The following is a 22569-nucleotide window of genomic DNA, read 5'->3' as shown; positions in this document are numbered from 1 at the left end:
ATTTGGCGCTATTTGTGGGAACTTAGTTAGAATAGATGGCTATTATCATGCAAGATCAATGTGTCGGCAACGACAAGTTCAACGAAAATGGAGAATGCGTCAACATTGACGGAATGAAGTCCCTTCCGGAAGGGATGAATGCAAAAATAAGAGGGCATGAGCGCTCCCGAGGAGATGAAGGCGACCTTCAAGTATAAAAGACATTGGCCTTGGTAAAGGAGATCCAAGATGAAAGAGCATAGCCTAGGTAGAGTAGATCCCAGATGGAAAAGCATAGCCTTGGTGAAGCAAATCCAAGATGGAAGAACATGGCCTAGGTGGAGCAGATCCAAGATGGAAAAGCATGGCCTAGGTGGAGCAAATCCAAGATGGAAAATCTCAGCCTAAGTGAGCAGATCCACCGATCCCAGATCCTAGAAGACAAAATCTCAGCCTAGATGAGTAGATCCAAGAAAACAAGAGCTCAGCCTAAGTAAACAGATCCCAGATCCCAAAAGATAAGATCTTGGCCTAGATGATTAGGTCCGAGAACACAATGGCTCAACCTAAGTGAGCAGATCCCAAATCCAGAAGACAAGATCTCAGCCTAGTTGAGTAGGTTTGATAAGACAAGAGCTCAGCCTAAGTGAGCAGATTCTGAATTCCAGCCAGATCCTAGAAGACAAGATCTCGACCTAGATGAGTAGGTTCGAGAAGCCAAGAGCTATGCCTAAGTGAGTAGATCTCAGATCTCAGAAGACAAGATCTTGGCCTAGATTATTAAGTCCAAGAAGACAAGAGCTCAGGCTAACTGAGCAGATCCCAAATCTAAAAAAAAAGATCTCGACCTAAATGAGTAGGTCTGAAAAAACAAGAGTTCGACCTAGGTGAACAATTTTGAAAACATCAAAACTTATCGGAGGTAAACACAGTTGAGATAAAACAAAACTTACCTGAGATTAGAAGATCTTGATAGTAAGAGATTGTCGAGGCCTTAGAATATGGCTTGACGAAATTTGGAACTCGGCTCTAATGGTATCAATAACCTTAGCCGAAGTATTAATAAAATACTAGTATCGACTTTGTTTATTACAAAATGTTGTTTATGGTTGTGAGATAAGACTGAAAATGTCTTAAGGTGATGTTCCCATGGTGAACAAGGCGATTAACTTAGACTTGCCATGATGGCAGAGTTTAACTAAGTATAAGGCGATTAACTTAGACTTGCCCATGATAGTAGAGTTGAACTAAGTATAAAGCGATGTTTCAATATGAAACAAGGCGAAGCATGCCATATTTTGGTCGGTTTGTACGAAAAGCCGAGGTAAATAGTACTCTCAGGGTACTAAGGTCAAGCCTCAAGTGTTTAGTTTGGACGAGCCAAACGTGATGGCCTTGGTCATGGATGTCTAAGTTAGACTTAGGCAAGAATCAGGCGATGCATCCTTAATGTGAACATAAGGGACACTTAGGTTCACATTATGGAGCAAGAAACGAATGAGTATAACACTTGTGAAAATTTTTAGAAAAATGTAATAAGTTGAAGTTATTCAAGATGATAGACAGAGGCTCTATCCGAGGCATGATAATCAGAGATGATTAATTATTCGAAGTGTTCTGATCTAAGATGATTCATTACTATCCGAAGTGTTTTAACCCGAGACGAATGTTCAAATTATGCTACTTAGAAAGACGAGAAAAGGTCTAAGTATGAAAACATACCAGGCATAAAGAAAAGGCAGTAAGCATACAGAAGCAGCATTCAATGCTTAGACGAAAAGAGGAATTGCATTAAAGGAATAACTTGTTCCATTACAAAAGAAAACACATCAACCCGACATGTCAGAAATTGTTCTATAGAAAGGATTACAACTGTTCAAAGGAAAAGAAAATTACAAATGGAAAGAAAAAAAAATCCTAAGTATCAGGAGCATTGTTCTCTGACTGATCGACCTCTGCATTTGGCGTTGTATGCATTCTTTTCAGGTGCTATCTTAGCATCGATTTCTAACATGTTAACCCTTGAATGGGGAACGACCCCTAAGCAAGTTAACTTGGGCTTGCCAAGAAGGTAGAGCTGAAACTAAGTTTAAGTGATATTCTAACGAGGAACTGTGTATTTAACTTAGGCTTGTCGAGAAGACAGAGCTGAACTAAGTCAAACAGATGTTTCAAAAAGAAACAAGGCGAAACCAGCCATGATCTGGCTAGTTTGTACGAAAAGCCAAGGGGACAGAAAGCATAGATGAGTTAATGAAGAGTAAGTCAATGATTTGAAAGTGATACTTGGTGAAATTTTCAAAAGAAATTGAGTCTTGGCCTTCTTGATAAGCCTTAGCGTTTGCTCTTTGCTGGTTAGTGCCTCTGCTAGTTTCTTCTCAACTTTGACAACTTTCTTTTTAGCGACCTTAATAATGGCCTCGGCTTTGGCAGCAATAACTTGGTCATTTTGCGTCATGTTCTTCTCTTCCAAGATGTTGAGTCGCTAGAGACATGAGCATGATGGATTGACTATAAGGAGATGGAGTGAATTGCACAGTTATGACATCAGGGATGTCAGCAAGAAGGTCATCTACGACAAGAGTTCGGTGAGACATGTCGTCATTGGTTATGGCGATTGTTACTCGCAGATAGGGCAGTTAGAGGATTATCAAGGTCTAAGGCTAGGTGCTTAGGACCTCGGTCTTTCCTGTACTTGGTTCTAGCTGCAAGATTGTCGCTATGTCAATGTTTTCACTGCCATTGAAATGGTGAGTTGATGCATAAAACAGCTGATAAAGTGTTTGGCTACTAGTCTAGTTCAGCTGGTAGAGTTTGAACCTTGGGCACGAATGGAGTATTCATAATAATGAATGCTTCAAGAACAACGATGATGGTTTTCAGAGGCCAAGAGAAAGAGAGAGTCTAAGGACACAAAAAAAGACGATATGGGAAAGTGAAAAGGTTTTGCTAGAATGGAAAGAGGTGACAGATTGTAATGATTCAAGTTTTTTAGAAGATGTGTGATGGCTGATGTTAGGTGACATCTAATGGGGCGGTGTGTGTCAATTATGGGACGTATTGGGAACCAATGAAGAGGCGACACGTCATGATGTTGGTATAATGGTTGAGACGGCAGATTTCGAATCTCGATGTTCTTGAACTAACAAGTTATGACCTTAGGTAATAATGCGATCTCTGTTGAGATGATGATCTCAGTTGAAAAGTGTGATCTCGATTGAAAAATGCAATGTTGGTTGAGATGTTGATATCGGTAGAGATGATGATCCATGTTGAGATGACAATCTCGGTTGAGATGGCTATCTCAGTTGAGATGATTATCTCGATTGAGATCATTGATCTTGGTTGACATAATGATCTCGGTTGAGATGTTGATCTTGGTTGAGATGATGATTTCAGTTGAGATGTTGATCTTGGTGAGATGTTGAATTTGGATGGGACAAAACTTGTTTGTTCTTGGTTCCTGATGAGTTGATACTAGGATCTTGATGTTCTTGAACTAGCAAGTCATGATCTCTACTAGTAGTGCGATCTCTGTCAAGATATTAGACTTGGATGAGCTAGAACATGATGGTTCTTGGTTCTTGGTTCTTGGTTGATTCTTGATTCTTGATTTTTGAAGTGGACATTTAAGTCCTTCTTTCTTTACGCCGGCGAGTCATGATTTTGGTCGGAAGAGTATCTCTAGCATGTTGTTTAGACGGCAAGTTGAAAGATGAAACGACATAGGTTCTTGGACCTCAGGTTGCCAATGTAATAGAACCTAGGGGGCAGTTATGGGGACATATTTTTTGGTTTGTCCAGATGACTGAGGTTATTAGCCGAGGTGCCACGTAGATGGACCAAGTCGCCGAGATATGATGTGATCATATCTGAATCCGAGATATTCAGATAGAGGACAAGAGTCCTAGATGACATGAAGCTACCTATTTGGATAGAGATGAGACTCTCGAGGAAGTTCATCTAATCTGTATAGTGTGAGTTGTGATAGATGTTATCTTTGTAAAGGATAGAGTCCCATGAATTAAGACTTCTAGAGAAAGTTGGACACTGACCATTATAAAAGTGAGGCACCTCTGTGGGTCTAAGGTATGCTTTTATTTGGGATGCTTTTGATTATGAATTATGTACTTGTTTAATATCTTTGAGAGATAAGTTGACTAACTTGATCGTCATAGTACCCGTAAGTGGACGAACCACGACAGTATTCTCATTTTCTTGTTGGCAGGTGATTGACTCAATCTATTCTGCCGATACTCTCCAACTAAGTTTCTTGTTTGGTTGTGTGGTCAAAAATCAACACCTACAATAACTAAGGCATATAATACACACCCTAAAATAAGATGTGTATTATAAAAATTTTATTTTATCATATAATACGTCACTAATGTACTAATTTCACAGCATCATCTTTTACATCTTGTAGCAATCACATGACATTATATTCAAATTTTTATATTTAAATTTAGACAATATTACAAATTTAACAGGTGAAAAAATTGCTGTTAGGTTTTTGTAATTAACAGCGAAGCTTGGTTAGTGACTCTGAGGTAACATTTTTCTCATGTCAAGAGACGAATATAAAGGGATAAGCAGTGGAAATGCAAATAGATGGTAGGGGAAGCATTTGCATTTATTCAACAAATACCCTTTGATCACTAGAGGTTTGACTTTTCTCAGGCATTGCCATATTCTCTTGTTAAAGATCTAGCCATCAGATCACTACTAAAATTTGAATCTAGTGTTTGTCGAACTCTAAGAGCCACACGCACACTTTTATCATGGGATTTATGATTTTCACAAGTTGTATCACATTTTTTCATGAGAAATCTTCTAGAGGTTAATCATTGCAGGGGAGTTTATTTAGCATGAATTTACATTGATTGGTTTTGTAAGGGAGATTGGTATAAATTGGTTTGCATGTTGCTATGTACTGCTTATTTATTGCTTATTGCTTGCATGCTATTGATTATTATATCATCATGTCCTTACTTGTGTGGTTTATGCTCTTACTTTACTTGACTAAGCTTCCTTTGACAATTCATGACAAAAAGGAAGAGAATTTTAAAGGGGAATTTGTTGATAATTTTTTAGTGTGGCTGCATGTTTAAAATTTTCACCTATTCATGCTGCATGTTCTTGACAAAAATTTCCATCTATTCATGCTTCAAGATAATCTTGTTTGCTTTCATATACTCTTGTGTTACTAATAACTATTTTGCAGATCATTGCATTAATAGCTGTTTTGCAGATCTTAACCTTGAGAAAGCTATCTTGGTTGGTTGGAATGAGTTGCGGTGTTTAGGATTTTCTTTGTTAGGTGTGCTTTGTCTCGGAATTACCAAAGGGAGAGATTGTTAAGTTTTTGTAATTAGCAATCCCATTTGACAAAACTCTTTTCAGTTGTAATTTTATTCGCTCTTTTGTTTCAATGAGGATGTGAGTGTTGAGATGTGAATCCAACCTGAATTTTGGCTATGCATATGAGTTTGTGATTTTGAGCCTTTCATATTTGCCACTTGACTATATACGGGGAAAGGAGTTTGTGATCTGAGAAAGATGCGATCTATAGTTTGTGATCTGGGAAAGATGTTTCACCGCAGGAACTGTGAGATGTGCACTAGAACGATCGGCTTATATGTTTTGCATCGCCTTTACTCACACCGCTCAAGCGGTGAAGTGTGCGTTCAAGCGGTCTTCGTGATCCTATTTATTATAAAGTGTGTCGTTTGCTGTTTTAGGGTTTAAGCCGTCCAAATTCTGGGAGAACAAAGCTACTAAGGTTTTATATGTTTGAGGGAAAATTTATAAGTGTTTCCTTCATGATTTGAAAGTGATTGGTGGATCTACGAGTTTCATATTGTATCATCAAGAGGTTCGTGTTTATTCTTTTATCCACAAAAGAGAGAGAGGCGTTATTCGGTGGATTCCGAGGAATTTGGGCCTAAAATTTTGATGGATTTTGAAGTGGCTCATCATCGTGTAATCAACATTAGCATTGTGAATTCAACGTTGGGCAAGACAATTCCGAGGAGAAGAATGTGGTAGAAGAGGCACATCGGGGTCCATTCAATTCGAGCGTGGATTTGCTAGGTAATTAAGGGTATGTATGTGTAATTTCTTTTTATCCTCTTAGTGGATTATTTTGTAGTTTTGGCCGGTGATTTTTATCACAATTGAAGGCGCTCCAATTGAGATTTTTTCACGTTAAATCATTGGTCGTTTTGTTTTTGATTGTTTGATTGAGATTGATATTCACTATTTAAAATTGAAATATAATCACAAATCAATATTTTAGAAATTATTTAAAATTTTCAGGTGTGAAATTCATTCCATAAGGCAACAAATGTCATTTTCTTTCTCAGTCCTTTTTTGTTAGGACGAACCAATAGTGTGGCCTTTTGGGAACACCAGCAGAACGCTACGTTTTTGCAGCTTGGGGTAAAAAGCTAAATTGGCTTTTTTTTAGCATGAATTGATTTGGGAAGTTCAAAAAAGCTATTTATGAAATTACAATTATACCCTTTATGTTATTTAGGGTTATACATAGGTAAAAATGTAAATTTACTAAATTGGGTAGGGGTAATTTGGTCTTCTATTGTGATGTGACATCATAAATAAATATTAACAAAAAAAGTCAAAAGTAGCTTTTTACCAACTTCCTAAATCATTTTCCAAAAAAAGCTTAAACACTTGGTAAAAAGTCAAAAACTAGCTTTTTACCATCTTTTCCAAAACACCCCAGTGTCTTAATATATGTGAATCATCATACTAGTGGCCACCCCAAAAAATTTTATTCATGAGGTCGGTTAAAAAATTTAAGGATACATTTGGTTTAATTTTCAAATTAAAATTTTAAAACCCTTTTCAACATTATTTTTTCTTTCTCCTCTCTCCTCTTTTTTATTATTTATTCATAAATCAAACGATCAATTTTTCTTTGTCCTCTCTCATTTTCTCACATTCTACACATCAATCAATCAAATTTTCTATCACACCCATATATTTAACTTCAAAAAAATAAAAATAAAAACTATAAATCCTTCCTAAATTATTTTAAAACTTATAATCAAATAAATTTTCAATTTTTAAAACTCTTTTCAAAAACTAAATCAAACGGAACCCAAGTTTTCCAAGTTTTATTAAAAAAACAAGTCAAGTTAATTAACATTTGAACTTATTTGAACTTCTCTACCTTCAAATAATAAAGTTTTAATAAAATACTATCATCTTAACAAAATAAAAAAATAAATAAAAAATACATAAATTTTTACAATTGTATTTGATGATATGTCATTTTTTTTGAATTATTATAATAACCTCATTGTCAATAATGTCCAACACATCTTTATATTTATATATATATATATATATATGATCAAGTAACCATTCAACTATTGATATCTCATTTGGTTTAAGTCTTGAGAAAAAGAAGATAATAAAGAAGAATTAAGTTCCTAATGAGTTTTGATTTCTAATGGATGAGGTCTCATATATTTTTTTTAATGGGATCAATTAGTTATTAAATAATTTTTGTACCATAATTAAAGTAAAAAGGGTACCTGATATTTACTCAAAATATGAATTACTTCTTATATTTTGAAAAATTACAAATATCCTATTATCAGTATTTTTTATTTAACAGAATTAATCGAAAATATAAAAATTTTAACTATTCTCTTAATACAATAATAAAGTTACTTGAATTAATAATTGAAATAAATTCTGATATCATTAAAAACTATTAATTGATATGATAATTTATTAATAATAAAGATAATTTGTTATAAAATTAGAAATTTCAAGGGGTGGGATCTAATTTCTAAAGTTACATGGAGCTATTCACACTTTACAACTTTTAAGAGAAAATTATTAGAAATTTAGTTACTCCAATCACTCCCATGATAGGTCTTATTTATTTTGGCAACCTTACCATGAAATTCTATTTTAAATTTTGGTATGATTTGACAAACGGTTCTACCCTTCCTCATTAGAGGACGCCATCATAGGAAAGTTCGATCCAATTTTTGGATCACATTTTCGTCACCCAAACGTAACACTCTAACATAATACTCCAATGTAGCACACAAAAAATTTCTTAGTGTATTTTTCTTAAACATAACATTTCAAACGTAACAATTCAATATAACACACTAAAAAAAATTTTAATGTATTTTTCTCAAGCGTAACACTCCAACAAATAACAATAATTAAGAAGATTATATTGACAAATAAGTCATTACACATAAAAAAAAAAATTAAATAGATCAAAAAAAATTATAAAACTAATTAAAATATAATTTTAACATATAAGATTTATCGACAACTCTCTCAAATTTTAAAGATACACTTATAATTTACTTAAAAAAAATAAAAAAAAAATAAAAATAAAAAATCTAGAATTTTTTATAAGGCGAAGGGTAGATGCCACCCCCCATCACCCTCTTAATGGTCTTAATGGAGTCGGCCCCCGACAAAGTCATACACCACTCACTATCCCCTTTAGATTATGCATGTGACAATGTATTAATGTTTCGTTTGGTTTTTCTATACATGTCAGATATATTAATGACTCGTTTGGTTTTTCTATGTGGTAGTAAAAAATAAATTGATCATTTTTAATTTTTTAAAAATATATTTTTTAGTTTAATTAATAATTATAAAAAAAATTAATTAATAGGTACGATATAATCATGTGTTATTATAATTAAATTTTAAATTTTTTAACCTTTTTCGTAACAAATTAAAAAATCATTTCTGAAATGGCTTCTAAATTTACAACTAGCTAGAAAAAAGTTGCCACCATCTAAAAGTTTATAACAAATTTTATGTTGTATATCAATTCACAAAAAACTTATATAAAATTACAAAAAGTCTATCTATATTCAGAAGAAAAAAAATCAGAAAGTTACAATTTCACATCAAATGTATAGATTTAATTTGTGAAACCACTCTCTGAATGATTCTTCTTCATATTTAATTCGGAATAGATTTCTTATTGATAGAATTTTATATAAAATTATGTGACTGGATTTGTAACCTTTTTTTCATTTAAATACATAACAGCCGTCATTTTAATTATAACATACAAGTATAACATTATTACATCATTTAAACAAACTATGTATAAAATTTCCGATGGTTACTATTTTGCCAAAGGGCCAGACTGTCTCTAGTCCAGATCTGGTTTAGTCTAATCTAGTTCGGTCTATTAGGCCCACTTTTGAATCATTTTTCGATAATCCGAACCGTTCATATTTTAGGATTTGTTAAGTATATTATTCTTGTAAAAATTTAAGTCGATCGGATAACGGATACTATGTATTCGGATCACTTTTGTCGTAAAAAAAATAGATGGTTAGAAAATTAACGGTTTATAAAAAAAAATAATCCGAAAACATAGTATCCGTTATCCGATCAAAGTAATTTTTTACAGGAATAATTTACTCAACAAATCTTAAAATATTAACGATTCAAATTATCAAAAATAAGCCCAAAAGTGGGCCCAATGAGTTGGACTGGACCCTCCAGTCCAGATGGGGGACTGGAAGCAAGTCCAGCATTTGCGAAAAATATGAAATTAAAAGTCAAGTGTTTTGGATCTAATCTTCTATTTTTGATTTTTTTTTTTCAATTATCCCTCAAAATTTAAAATGGAAAGGACATGGGCTTATAATGTACTTTATTTGTAGGAGTGTAAAAATAGCTCGTGGCTCGTGGGCGGCCCAAAGCCCACTCGCAGTCAGGGGTGGACTCAGCCTGTTAAGGCTCGGGCCTAAGCTCAGCCCGAGGCCTTAGGCGTGGGCCTGAGCCATCGTTTTGAAGCCCGGCCGAGCCCGCTTGGCTCGGCCCATTGACCCGTTCAAGGCCCTTCCAAAAGCCCGGCCCGAGGCTTGGCCCGCCTGAGACCCAGTGTTATTTTTAATGAAAAATAATAAAATTTTGGTAAAAAAAATTATTTAGGCCCGCCCCATGCCCAAGCCCAGTGGCTCCGCCCGAGGCTCGACCTACTGGCCCGTCCAAAACCCGCAATACCCCTGGGCTTGGGCCTGAGCCTAGTTTTCTGGCCCGTGCTCGGCCCGATGCGATTTTTGGTGGAAGTCCACAAGGCCCGACATGGGCTAGGCCAGGCCAAAATTACACCCCTATTTATCTGTAAAAATATAGGGGAAATTACTGTACAAAGAATGTTTCAAAAATTAATTACACAGTTATGGAGAAGTATATGAATTTACTTTTTAATATATATAAAGTTTATCTTTAATTTAAAAATAATTTTGTATACCTCACTGGAACGAAATTTTTCCAAAAATATTCAACGTATTTGATTTCAGTTTTCTAAATTCAATTTTCTAAAAATTTTGTATTTCGTTTTCGTATTTTTTTTATTTATAGTGAATATTTTTTTAATTTTAAGCAATTTTTTTACTTTTATAGATGACCTTATTTAGATGTATCTAAATAATAAAATATTTGTGAAAAAATATTCTAAAAAATTAATAAATACACAAAAATACGAAAAATGTAACTAATTTTCGTATTTTTTGATATTTAGTGAATTTTTTAAGATTTTTTTACAAATATTATATTTTTAAGTGTATTCATATTAGGTGTGTCTAAAATTTTTTTTAAAATTTTCTTAAAATATTAAAAAAATTCATTAAAAATATTAAAATACAAAAAATAAAAAAGTAAAATTTTCTGAAAACTATTTTTTGAAAACTAGAATCAAACAAGCTGATTTGTGTTATTATATAAAGTTTACATTTCACTCAGTGTAGCCACGCTTCTTCTTTTTTTTCCTTTTTTTTTTTTCTTTTTTTTAAATTTCTAAAAATGCCCATAAGAAAGAATAGTTACATACAAGAACGGCTAGTAATGTTCTAGATTTCAATTTTTTATTAATTGAAAAAAAATTAAAAAAAAAAAAACCGCAACTACCGGTCAAGATCATTCCATTACGAAAAATTTTATTATACAAACCCTCATATTATACTAGTGGTCACCCGTGCGATGCACGAGATTTTAGAAAGTCAATAATCACTAAAAAAAATTTGTTATTTGATTGTATTTCTTAATATTTTTATTTAGTTTGTGTATATAAATCTTATATCACATCATTAAAAATATTAAATATTTCACATTATTACAAATTTTAAAAAACTGTCATCCATTAAGTAAATCATAACATATATAATAACTAATTTATCTAAGAATTATTTCAGACAATCAAAAATAGAGTAACAAAAGCATATTATAATTAATCACAATAATTAATATATTAAATAAAAGTAACACTAATTTTGTTTAATCAATAGTAGATATAATATAATAAATTAAAATAAAATTAATTTTAATTCTCATTATATTCAGTTAGTGGTTAAATTTTTTTTGCATGATATTTGTTTTTTAGGTTATATTGATTCATTAAACACAAATGGTTTGGAATGATTAAAAAAAAAAAACAGATTTGGAAATACGTTAAACTTGAATTGACAAACATAAAGAATATAAATATTTAAATTATTCAAAAAAAATTAACATTTTAAATATGAGATATTTTCCATTTGCTCAAACTCTGATTCTAAATAAAAATAAAAATAAAATAAAATAAAAAAAGAAAAAATTTGTGGTTTAATTCTCAAAGGAAATGAGTTCTTAAAAATAAATTTAATCATAAGTTATTTTAACAGGATAATTAATAATAAAAAATCAACTGATGAATACATTTAAAGTATAAACCCATATCCAATAAATTTTGATGTGTTCTTCATTTTCAGTCTAACATCTGCACCAAAAAAAATTAAACACAAATAATCAATAAGTAAGAGAGTTACAAATTGATAGCAGTAGCTCTTTTATAAATATATTAAAAAAAATCTCAATTAAATGATACATTATTAACAAAAAGAAAGAAATAAGAAAAATACAGATTGTAAGAAAAAAATTTAAAAATAAAATAATAATATCCATTTACATAAACTCTCATATTATATGTATCTTTAATTATGCCATTTTTTTCTTTAATTATAATATTATTTTAAGATATTTGATTATGACTTTTTTGTATTTGGTTATGACTTTTTTTTTTTTAAGTTATGACTCAAAAATTATAGAATTATATTATTTTCTTCTGTAATTATAAAGTATATATAATACACATACGAGTGTGCTTACCTTTCAAATATATATAATTTGAATTTTACAAGTCAGACGATGGCGCAATCATTAAAGAAATTTCTTCACTTAAATTCTATATCATATGCATTATGTTACATATTTTTACAGTATATAATATGTATTTTATGATAAATATTACATAATTTTTTTGATAGAGTTACGATAATTTATAATTTAAAAATAAAATTACTTATTTTTTGTGGTAATATTACATATTTTGATAGCAATGTTACGTATTTTTATATTACCACAAAATGCATAATTTCATTTTTAATACAAAAAATATATAATATTTATCACAAAAATACATAATAAATATCAAAAAAAAAAAAACATAATAAACGTGCATATGGTATACACTCATGTTAAGATCTCAACATAATAAAACTTGAGAGGTCCGTAGGGTCCGACAGGAGTCTCATTTCGATGCAATGTATAATGTCCATAAAAAATTTAGAGTGATCCGATAATCGTAACATTTTCATTTTATCACATTTGTCTCTAAAAAAACGAACGGTCTATTTCAAATATGTATTTGTTGTTTATTTTTTTCTAGACTAATGTGATAAAATAAAAAAGTAACAATTATCGGATTGCTCTACATTTTTTTCATGGATAATATATAGTGTGCATCTTACAAAATAAACAGTTTGAATTATCAAAACGGGATCCATGTTGAGCTTTACGAGTCTTTTGAGTTCTATCATTTTTATTCACCCAAAAAAAAAAGTTCTGTCTTTTTAAAATCTAACGTTAGTGAAGCTGAATTCCCATGACAATTCCCCTTTTGTGTATGCACTTTGGGTGTTGATACATGAACTGATGAACTTTTAATGCTTTTTGAGTATTGCTATGCTTTAAAAGCTGTCTTGGTAGTTGATGGATTCTTGACCAGACAATCTAAAGTTGAATAAAATCGTTATATAAATCTCCATCCATATACATATTACTTGCATTGTTCTACGAAGACCTAGAACAAAAACCCAAATGGCCTCACTAGTCTACTATGAAGTCCTATCAGCACTTATATGCTTTCTCTTCCTTTTCTTCCTATCCATCACTGTTGATGATGTGCTCCCATGGAACTGGCCTCTTTTTGGGATGCTACCGACTCTTCTCTGCCATGTGCACCAGATCCACGACTGGGCCACCAGAGTTCTATGCCAAGCCGGAGGTACTTTTCTATTCGAAAGCCCATTTTTTGCTAACATGATGTCACGACCCAAACCCGTCCCTATGGGTTTAGTATCGTAACCGGCCAGTAATCCTTGGATTACCAAAGGCCTCTTAACAGTTTAACACATAATTAGGGGCTGCGAAAGCAAATATACAAAATATACATAGTCCATTTAGTGGTGAAGACATACATGAGAGACATAATTTAAAACTCTTATAAACTTACAAGTGATGTCAAAAGATATAACATTTACATATCACTCCTAGAAGTGTAATATAAGGCATCTTGTCCAAAATTCAACAAAACAAAGAAAGTCTGATATGATTACAAAAACAGCCACAAACTTGACTTCATTCGGAACCTCCTCGGGAGGCACAAAGGTTGGTTGACAAAAACTGAAACATAGGCCGTCAACTTTGGGCCTGGTCACGTGTTTGTTCACCTACATACATAAATAATATAATGAGCTGAAACCCAGTGAATAATAACAGAGTAAAGATTTTAATGAATGATATCCAGAATAGATTTCAAATCTCATAGCAAATTAGAGTCATATTTAGATAGTGAAAACAGAATCATAATCTTATCCATATTCAAATCATGTGTGACACATCCATTAGCATAAACCTGTCTCTTTAGTCAAGCATATCAAGTTCCATAAAGGAACCTCCGGTACCAGGTAACATATCTCATACATCGACCACGGTATTGTTTCCCCCGGGCGAGGGCCTATGCCATGGTATTGTTTCCCCTGGGCGAGGGCCTGGGCCACGGTATTATCCCCCGGGCTAGGGCCTCATGACCATAAGCCACAGTATTATGTCCCCTGGGCGAGGGCCTCTGCTAAGAATACCACAATTACGTTTCAAAGAAAATTGGACAATCATTCATTCATACAAAATATAGCATTTCAGAAAACTGATTATTTCATATCATCATAAAATAATTAAAGTTAAACATAACTTTACAGAGTTATTACTCACAGATAACCGGCAACTCCAAATAGACGAGCGGTGTAGGTAAATCACTTATCTTGAGGCACGTGACCTACATAACATGATAGATACATACGTTGAGTACACACGCTCGGATTGAACATAGCTTATTCTATTTGTTCTTAGAGTGTTTCTAGCCTTTAACCCCATTATGGCGTCTTAATCATTGCCTAAGAATGCCTAGGATAAAATAAGGTTGCAAAATTGCACTTGAAAATGTTTTTCAAAACTTGTTGAAAACAGGGGTCTCGCTCGAGCGTAGCTTTCTTCTCTCGAGTGAACATACCAAATGTGAGTGATTGCTTGGGCGCACACTTCTTCGCTCGAGCGGTCTGCAAAATGTGCAAAAGTTCTGGTTGCATGCAATTTCCGTTCGACAGTCACTCGACGCTCGCTCGAGCGTGAGACACAATTCCACGCTCGCTCGAGCGTGAGACACAAGTCCTCGCTCGAGTGCAAGTTTTGTCGCTCGAGCGTGCTTCCAAACACGCAAATTTCTGAGAGCATGCAATTTACGCTCGAGCCAAACTTTTGTCGCTCGAGCGGAAGTGTAAAAATAAAGATGGTCGCTCGAGCGTGGAAGCAAAATTCTGAGTTTTCCAGATTTGCTCCCAAGGTTCAAAACATGAATTCAACACTCCAAAACTCATCCTCTTGGGCCAAAATTCTAGAAAACATTTAGAAACTCACAAAACATCATGATTTAAAGATTATTTCATGAAATCAAGGCCCAAAAGCATGCCAATTGTTCACAATTTCAACTTAAACTTTATGGATGTTCCAAAAACATGACATGCATGAAATGATTTGAGTTTCAAGTCTCCAAATCATTATCAAATGGCATGAGAGGATGTAAAACATGATGAATTCTCAAAACATAGGTGAGATGAACACATGCATGAAAGAATTCTTTGAAATCATGCCCAATTTGTGAAGAAAAGAACATGCATGCATGGTATGACTCAATTCTACTCCATTCTAGTGCAATTCCTACATGAATTCATCTAATTCACTTGAAGTCTTGTAAAGTCTACTTCAATTACACAATTAAGAGTTTGATTCCTTACCTAGAGACTTGGATTCACAAAGGTTGAAGTTGAAACTCCCAAATTCCTTTCAATCTCACAATATTCCTAGCAAATCCTATGTTTGAGCTTAATTTCCTTCCCTCTCTCTCTCTCCCTCACATTTTTGGGCATCAATTTGAGGTAATGAGAGTAAACAAATAAACTAGTGAAGTCAAGTGGGCCTTAGGTAGGCTTCATGGAATTGATTTAATTAGTTTTGGTTTAAGCCAAGCTAAGTAGTATTGATTATTCTAATTTAATTGTTCCAAATCAAATTTTAATTAAACTTACCATAAAATCCTATAAATCCTAATTAACATATAAATCAAGTCAATTTCTGAATCGGACGCCGATAAGGCCTTCAATTCGCAAATCGAAACCAAAAGATGAACAGATCTTTCCACGTCAAATAGATATAAACAAAAAAAGATGATATGCACATATAATTAACTCAGGATTTCTTCTTAATTACTTAATTGGCTTACTTAAACATGAATTAGCGCTAATCATGGGTCGGGGTTGTTACACATGAACATGTTGGTAACTGTTGATCCATCCAACGTGCACTACATAATGAATTCCAACTTCTTGAATTTCCCAAAAGGTCCTCAGTTCTCAAGATTTTCGACGTTTTTGGAAACACGTTTATCAATTTTGATTCAAATATGTGGAGAAACCAAAGAAAACTTGCTTAATTACAACTCAGTCACCCCCGGTTCCACCGGCTTTTTGTCAAGACCACCCAAGATAAGGTGGAGAAAGGACTCATCAAAGTTCTTGAACATGTCTCCAAACAAGGCCTAGTGGTGGACTTGCAAGACTTGTTCCAAAGGCTAACATTTGACACCACTTGCATACTTGTCACTGGCTATGACCCCGGTTGCCTCTCCATCGACCTCCCTCATGTTCCCTTCACCAAAGCCATGGATGATGTCACAGAAGCTATTTTTATTCGCCACGTAGTCCCTGAGAGCGTTTGGAAGTTCCAGAGGTGGGTAAGTATTGGACACGAGAAGAAATTGAGAAACGCTCGCAAAACCCTAGATCATATCATAGAGAAATATATTTCCATGAAGAGAGATGAACTTAGCAGAGTAGTCAAGTCGAATGACGAAGAAGAAGAAGGTAATGATCTGTTAACATTGTATTTAAATGAAGAAGAGATAAAAAATGACTATAAGTTCTTGAGAGACACCGTTTTAAATTTCATGATTGCGGGGAGAGACACGAGTAGCTCAGCTCTTACGTGGTTTCTTTGGCTCGTTTCAACTCACTCGGACATAGAAGAAAAGATCAGAGAAGAACTCAAATCGAATATACCAGCAAAAGAAGCTAACAAATGGAGATTATTCAGAATAGAAGAGGTAGGCAAACTTGTTTATCTGCACAGTGCACTATGTAAAGCATTAAGGCTATATCCACCAGTTCCATTTCAACACAAAAAGCCTTTAAAACCATACACACTTCCAAGTGGGCATTGTGTTGATCCAAAAATGAAAATATTATTCTCACTATATGCAATGGGGAGGATGAAATTCATATGGGGAGAGGATTGCGTGGAGTTTAAGCCGGAGAGATGGTTATCTAAGCGTGGAATGATCAAACACGAGCCATCTTACAAGTTCTTGGTGTTCAATGCAGGACCGAGGACTTGTTTAGGGAAAGAAGTTGCGTTCACTCAAATGAAGGCGGTTTTGGCTGCAATAATCCATAACTATAACATTAGAGTTGTTGAAGGATACCCTGTGGTTCCCAATGCTTCTATCATTCTCTATATGAAACATGGCTTGAAGGTTAAAGTTACCAAAAGATGGCCTAGAAATTAATTTTAGTAGTAGTTTGGGGTATTTAAAAAGTATAGTAAGCATGCAATGATTAGAATTTGAACAAGTAAAAAGAATGCTTCAAAATAAATGTTGATTGTTGCTCTCTTTTAGCATCTTGCTTAATTGTTTAAAGTTATAATATCTTGTTCAATAAAAGATGACATTTGGGTTTATTCTTGTGTATGTGGGAAAAAAAAAAAGTGAGAACGGTGATTATATGTGGTTGTGTTTTACTTACGTGCTTATATTTTGATTTCTTTGTATGTAGAGGGGTACTATACCTATTTTCTTAAGACCTCCACTAAATAAATTATTTTCCTCCCTCTTTTCTTTGGACCCAAACATAATATTTAAAATACTCCTTTGTTTGAACCTTGTCTTTACCACAACTTTTCCTTTAACAAACCTCCTCTTCTACCACCCCTAACTCCAGCCACTTTTAGCATTGCCTCTAGCGACCCTCCGCAATCCTCGCCCTATCCCCTAACACCCTTTCGCACCTCAATCGTTGCCTAGTAGTAGCCCTTCCTCACCCCAGCTTTTCCTCAACCATTTTTCTATTTTGTATTTGAATTTTTTTGGAATAAACAGGACCAAAGGAACTTGATTTGTCTTGTCGTGTTCCATTGAAATTGTTTGACTAGAAATGATTGAACAAATCAAATTTGTTTTGTTCTAACCAATCAAACACTACAAAATTGATCAAGTTTGACTTTAGTAGTCTATGTTAGCTCCAGCCCACATGGAGGAGTCATTAAAGGGTGGCTTTCCAAGTCAAGAAGTAAGTGGGAAGATGGCAGGTGGCAGCCAACCCAATAACTCTTCTCTCTTGACTTGGTTTTCCCTCTCTTTTGTGTATAAATTGAGGTGAGGAGGAAGGGCTGAGATAACACATACAGAACAGAGAGTATAATATGTGAGTAAGAGAGATCTATAGAGAGTTGTGAGGTGTGAAATCTGTAATCTCCCTTCAGGATAATTCTATAGTGGATATCTTTCTCTATGGACGTAGGCAATTCCCGAACCACGTAAATCTCTTGTGTCTCCTTTTTCTGTGTGTGTGATTGATTTATGAGTATGCCTTGATCCTAACAGTCTGAACATCCTTAAAATGTTCAACAAGAAAAGACCGAAGAATATTAATTTGTTCAGCAAATCAGAACCGAACAACTCAATTTTTGTCAAAATCATATAAAATTCATCAAAATGATAACCAACTACACTCAAACATTTGTTAAACACCAAAATCTTATTTCTTTATATACAATAATCATATATACTTCTGAACTATGATATTTATTTTTTATTTTTGTTTGTTATTATCTTTTTCATGTTCTATATGGCAATTAATTTTCGAGGAAGAGAGGGTCTGGAAAAGGGAGTCATCGGTAAGAGAGAGGCTAGGCTTGTTGATGGAGTTAGAAGAGAGAGGAGGTAGCCGCAAGTAGTGATGGGTTGGTGGGATAGGGTTAAGGTTAGAATTTTGTCGATTAGGGAAGAGGATAAGGTTAGTATTTCATATTAGAGTAATTTTGCAATAAAAAAATAAATAGAGAAAGTGAAAACCTAAGATAAAAAAATGGGAGCTATTAGCATCTCTCTTATATGAAGCATGGCTTGAGGGTGAAAATTTTGTTAAATGTTACCATTTCCTTGTGCTCTGTTTGGTTCATCGAAATAAGATGGAATGGAATAGAAATGTGATTTCTTAAGCCTTACTATGGTCAAAATGGTGAAAGATGATTATTTAATGATGAAAGATGATTCCTTTAATTTGATTTTTTTTTTTAAATCTAATAAGAGTGAATATATTTTTATTATGATCATTTCATTCTACTTCATTTCAGTTAATCAAACGCTACCTAATAAAATTTTTCTATATTTCTATGATACACAATGTTACCTAATATATGTAGATTTTTAACTGGTATGCAATATAGTTGTGGAACAATTTGATAGTGCAAAAAATGAAGAAAGAAAATATCCAAGTAATTGGTCATTTAAAAATTATCAAATTAAATTTTTATATTTTTAAATAAGGGTTTGAATTCTCTCAAATTGGCCATCCAACTTCTAATAAACGTTTGAGCTTGGTGGCTCCATTTTGGGACCGGCCTCGATAATCTGAACCATTTATTTTTTAGGACTTGTTGGGTAGAATATTCATATAAAAACTTATGTTGAATAGACATTCATAGCTATATAATTTAATTACATTTGTTTAAAAAAAAAGGAGATAAATATAATTTTTTGAATAACTATCTATTTTTTATAATATAACTGTGATTCAAACATATAGCTATCGATATTGGATCATCTTTTTTTTTTTTTTTTAATACTCTACTCAACGAATTTAAAAAGTGAATGGTTCAGAATCAGATCCCCAAGGTCGGCTCCAAAATAAGTATACCTAGCCCAAACACTCTCTCAAATTAAGATGACCAAATTGAGAGAATTAATCCATACCCTTAAATAAAAATTTAACATAAAAAAAAACAAACAAACAAATACACAAATCGCTTAAAATAATTGAGATTCCAAATACATATTAGCCTCTTAACTAATCATAAAATGTCACATTACTTAAATTGTAGGAACTTTAGCTTCTTATGTTGGAGGAAAATGTGAACAAGCAAGCATTGAAGAACTCCGATGTTGGAAGCATGCCTCTCAGACCCAACAAGATACAGTATAAAATATTAACCAAAATCACATAGTAAAGTCATTACCAAAGAATAGCCATAATTTATGTTGGTCTATTCACCAGTAAACTTTCCCCTTTAATCTAGCTTAATGTTTGTTTGTGTTAAAAAAAATAAAAATAAAAATAAATAAATAAATAATGAGGAAGAATGGTGTTGAGTTTATGCAATGGAATGAAGATTTCCATTTTAATGGGGGAAGATTGTTTCTCTCTTGATCTTATGCATATTATTATTATTATTATTATTATTATTATTATTATTATTATTATTATTATTATTTGGGTTAATTATCCATGGGTCTTGTTATAAGGACCTGTGCACCATTAAGTGTTTGTTTGGCATGTGCTAAAATAGCATATGCTATTTCAGTACGCTATCTTATTTGAGTCAAATCATCTCTTTATCACATTATTTCAATCTCAACTCACATTTTACATTATTTTTTCTTTTTTATAAAAAGTTAAAAAGTATACTATTCTAGCACTTCCCAAACAATCCCTAACTCTCACAAGTGTTTGTATAGATCAGAAGTCCCACAAGTGTTAGTGACATTTCTCTATAACATTTTTTCAACTGACGCTAAAAACTAACCATTAGTAACATTTTTTTTTTATAAAAATGCTACTAAAATAATTTTAAAAAAAATAGAATTTTTGGTAACAATTAAAAGTAAATATGACTTTTTGATTCATCAAAAATTTGAGAAGATTTATTAATACACCCATCTTTCACTACAAGAAAAAGGGGCTATTGCAACTGTTCTTTTATAGCGTTTATGAAAACGCCATTATAAATTAATGAAACACAACGTTTTGAAAGTGTTGGCCTTGTTTGGTTTTCTTTTGAGAAACAAATTTTGGAAAAAAAATTTCAAAATTTTGTTTGGTTTAGTGATTTTGGAAAAAAATTTCTAAAATTACTTTCTTTCTCTTACACATCAATCAATCACTTTTTTTTCTCTCATCTCTCCTTCTCAATCACTTTTTCTCTCATACACATCTACTCAATTACAATAAAATATCAAATCATCCCAAACTCCTATACTCCAAAATAATTTCTAAAATATACAATCAAACAAACCAAAAACATTTCTAAAGTCTCTTCCCAAAATCTTTTTTGAAAATTTATCTCCAAACACCAAACCAAACACACTCGTTGTCTCTGATATCAGTTAAACGGCGTCGTATTAGGCCAAGTTATTGACCGTCCAAACCTCTGTCTATTTTAACCCAGTCTCTCTCTTTCTCAGTCTCTTTCACAACTCAGTCTCCCTCTCTTCCAAAACCCTTGATTTGAAGCTCTCACTGTCACTTTCACTCTCATTCTCAAACAAACTCACTCACTTAACTGCAGATTTTGCATTTGATCTCTGTTATCTCATTCTCACACACCATGGTTTGCGCTTCATCGATCTCTGTTGCTCGCAATCAAACTCTCTATCTGTTCTTTATCGATCTCTGTCGCTCGAGGGCTTTGCTCTAGCTGTTCTTCATCGAACTTGAACTCATACTCGATCTGTTCTTCATCAAATCGCAGATCCAAAATTTATATCATTCTTGAACCAAATCGATCTCTCTTGCTCTTATCTCAAGTACATTTTTTATTGTCTACTTTCTCATTGTTAAATCTGTTGATTAACTTTGTAATTTTTCCATTCTAAAAAAAAAAAAAAAACTAGTTTATATAATTTGTGATGATCTTACTGTTCTAGTTCTTTAGATTATTTATGATTTTACCATTGCAATCTGTTTGGGAGGAAAACTAGTTAATATTCACTTGATCCCTGTCTTGAATTGGATGTTGTGTTTCATTGCTTACTCGACGACTTCTCTTTTGAATATTCTGCCAAGATGAATAAAGTACTTGGTTTGCCTAAAAACAATGATAATTCTCCAAGGAATCCACCATGGATACAATGTTGTATACAATTTCGTTCTTCTAACCAAGCTGGTACTTCTTCAAGGAGTGGGCACTACTATACATGTTGTACTGAACTTGTTCTAAAGTAGGCAATGTTACCAAGTTATGTAGGCTTTTGTTAGTGTAGTCAATTTGTATGTATGTTGTGGTCAATAATTGCGGTTTTGAAGGGGTTCGGCACAGAACATCTCAGTGTATATTTTGTATTTATGATGGTCATAGTTGGGTTTTGAATGGACCTAGAACAATAGTACAGCTCAGTGGATATATGTTTTGAAAAGTGCCTATGAAGTTCCATTTAGTTTCTGGAACTAGTTGTAATTAAATTTTTAGTTATTCCTTGGATCCACTTAAACGGATACTCCAGTTTAAGATGGTTTCTTGGGTATGCATAGCCTTATTTGTTTCATTTTCTTTTTGAAGATATACCTTTTTCCTTTAATTATAGGGATAGTGTCTTGTTTTTCTATGCGTTTTGTTGCTTCCAGAAGTCGAGATATCTTCCATTAATGTTTTGTATGTTTCTCATACTCTAGAGGATAAAAATCAAATTCTAATATTCTTGTGAGGACTCTATACCATCAGTTTTATAACCAATATCATAATTCATGAACCTGAATTTATTTTGCAGCAAGAAGTCAACTTAGCCTGTTGGATAAGATCTTCATGATCACCTTGTAACTAAAATTTTCATCTGTTATTTTTTCGGCCCAAGTAACT

The 22569-nt window shown here is 33.1% G+C and overlaps 1 pseudogene; it reads left to right on the top strand.

The window, feature by feature from the left end:
- Positions 1-12943: 12943 nt before the first annotated feature.
- Positions 12944-19781, top strand: LOC114292466 (alkane hydroxylase MAH1-like; annotated as a pseudogene).
- Positions 19782-22569: the final 2788 nt, after the last annotated feature.

The sequence above is a fragment of the Camellia sinensis genome, chromosome 1, assembly GCF_055761805.1.
Source record: "Camellia sinensis isolate YWXY chromosome 1, ASM5576180v1, whole genome shotgun sequence".
NCBI classification, from domain to species: Eukaryota; Viridiplantae; Streptophyta; class Magnoliopsida; order Ericales; family Theaceae; genus Camellia; species Camellia sinensis.
Note: the sequence above shows the minus strand (reverse complement) of the source record. Positions and strands in the feature narration are given on the sequence as shown.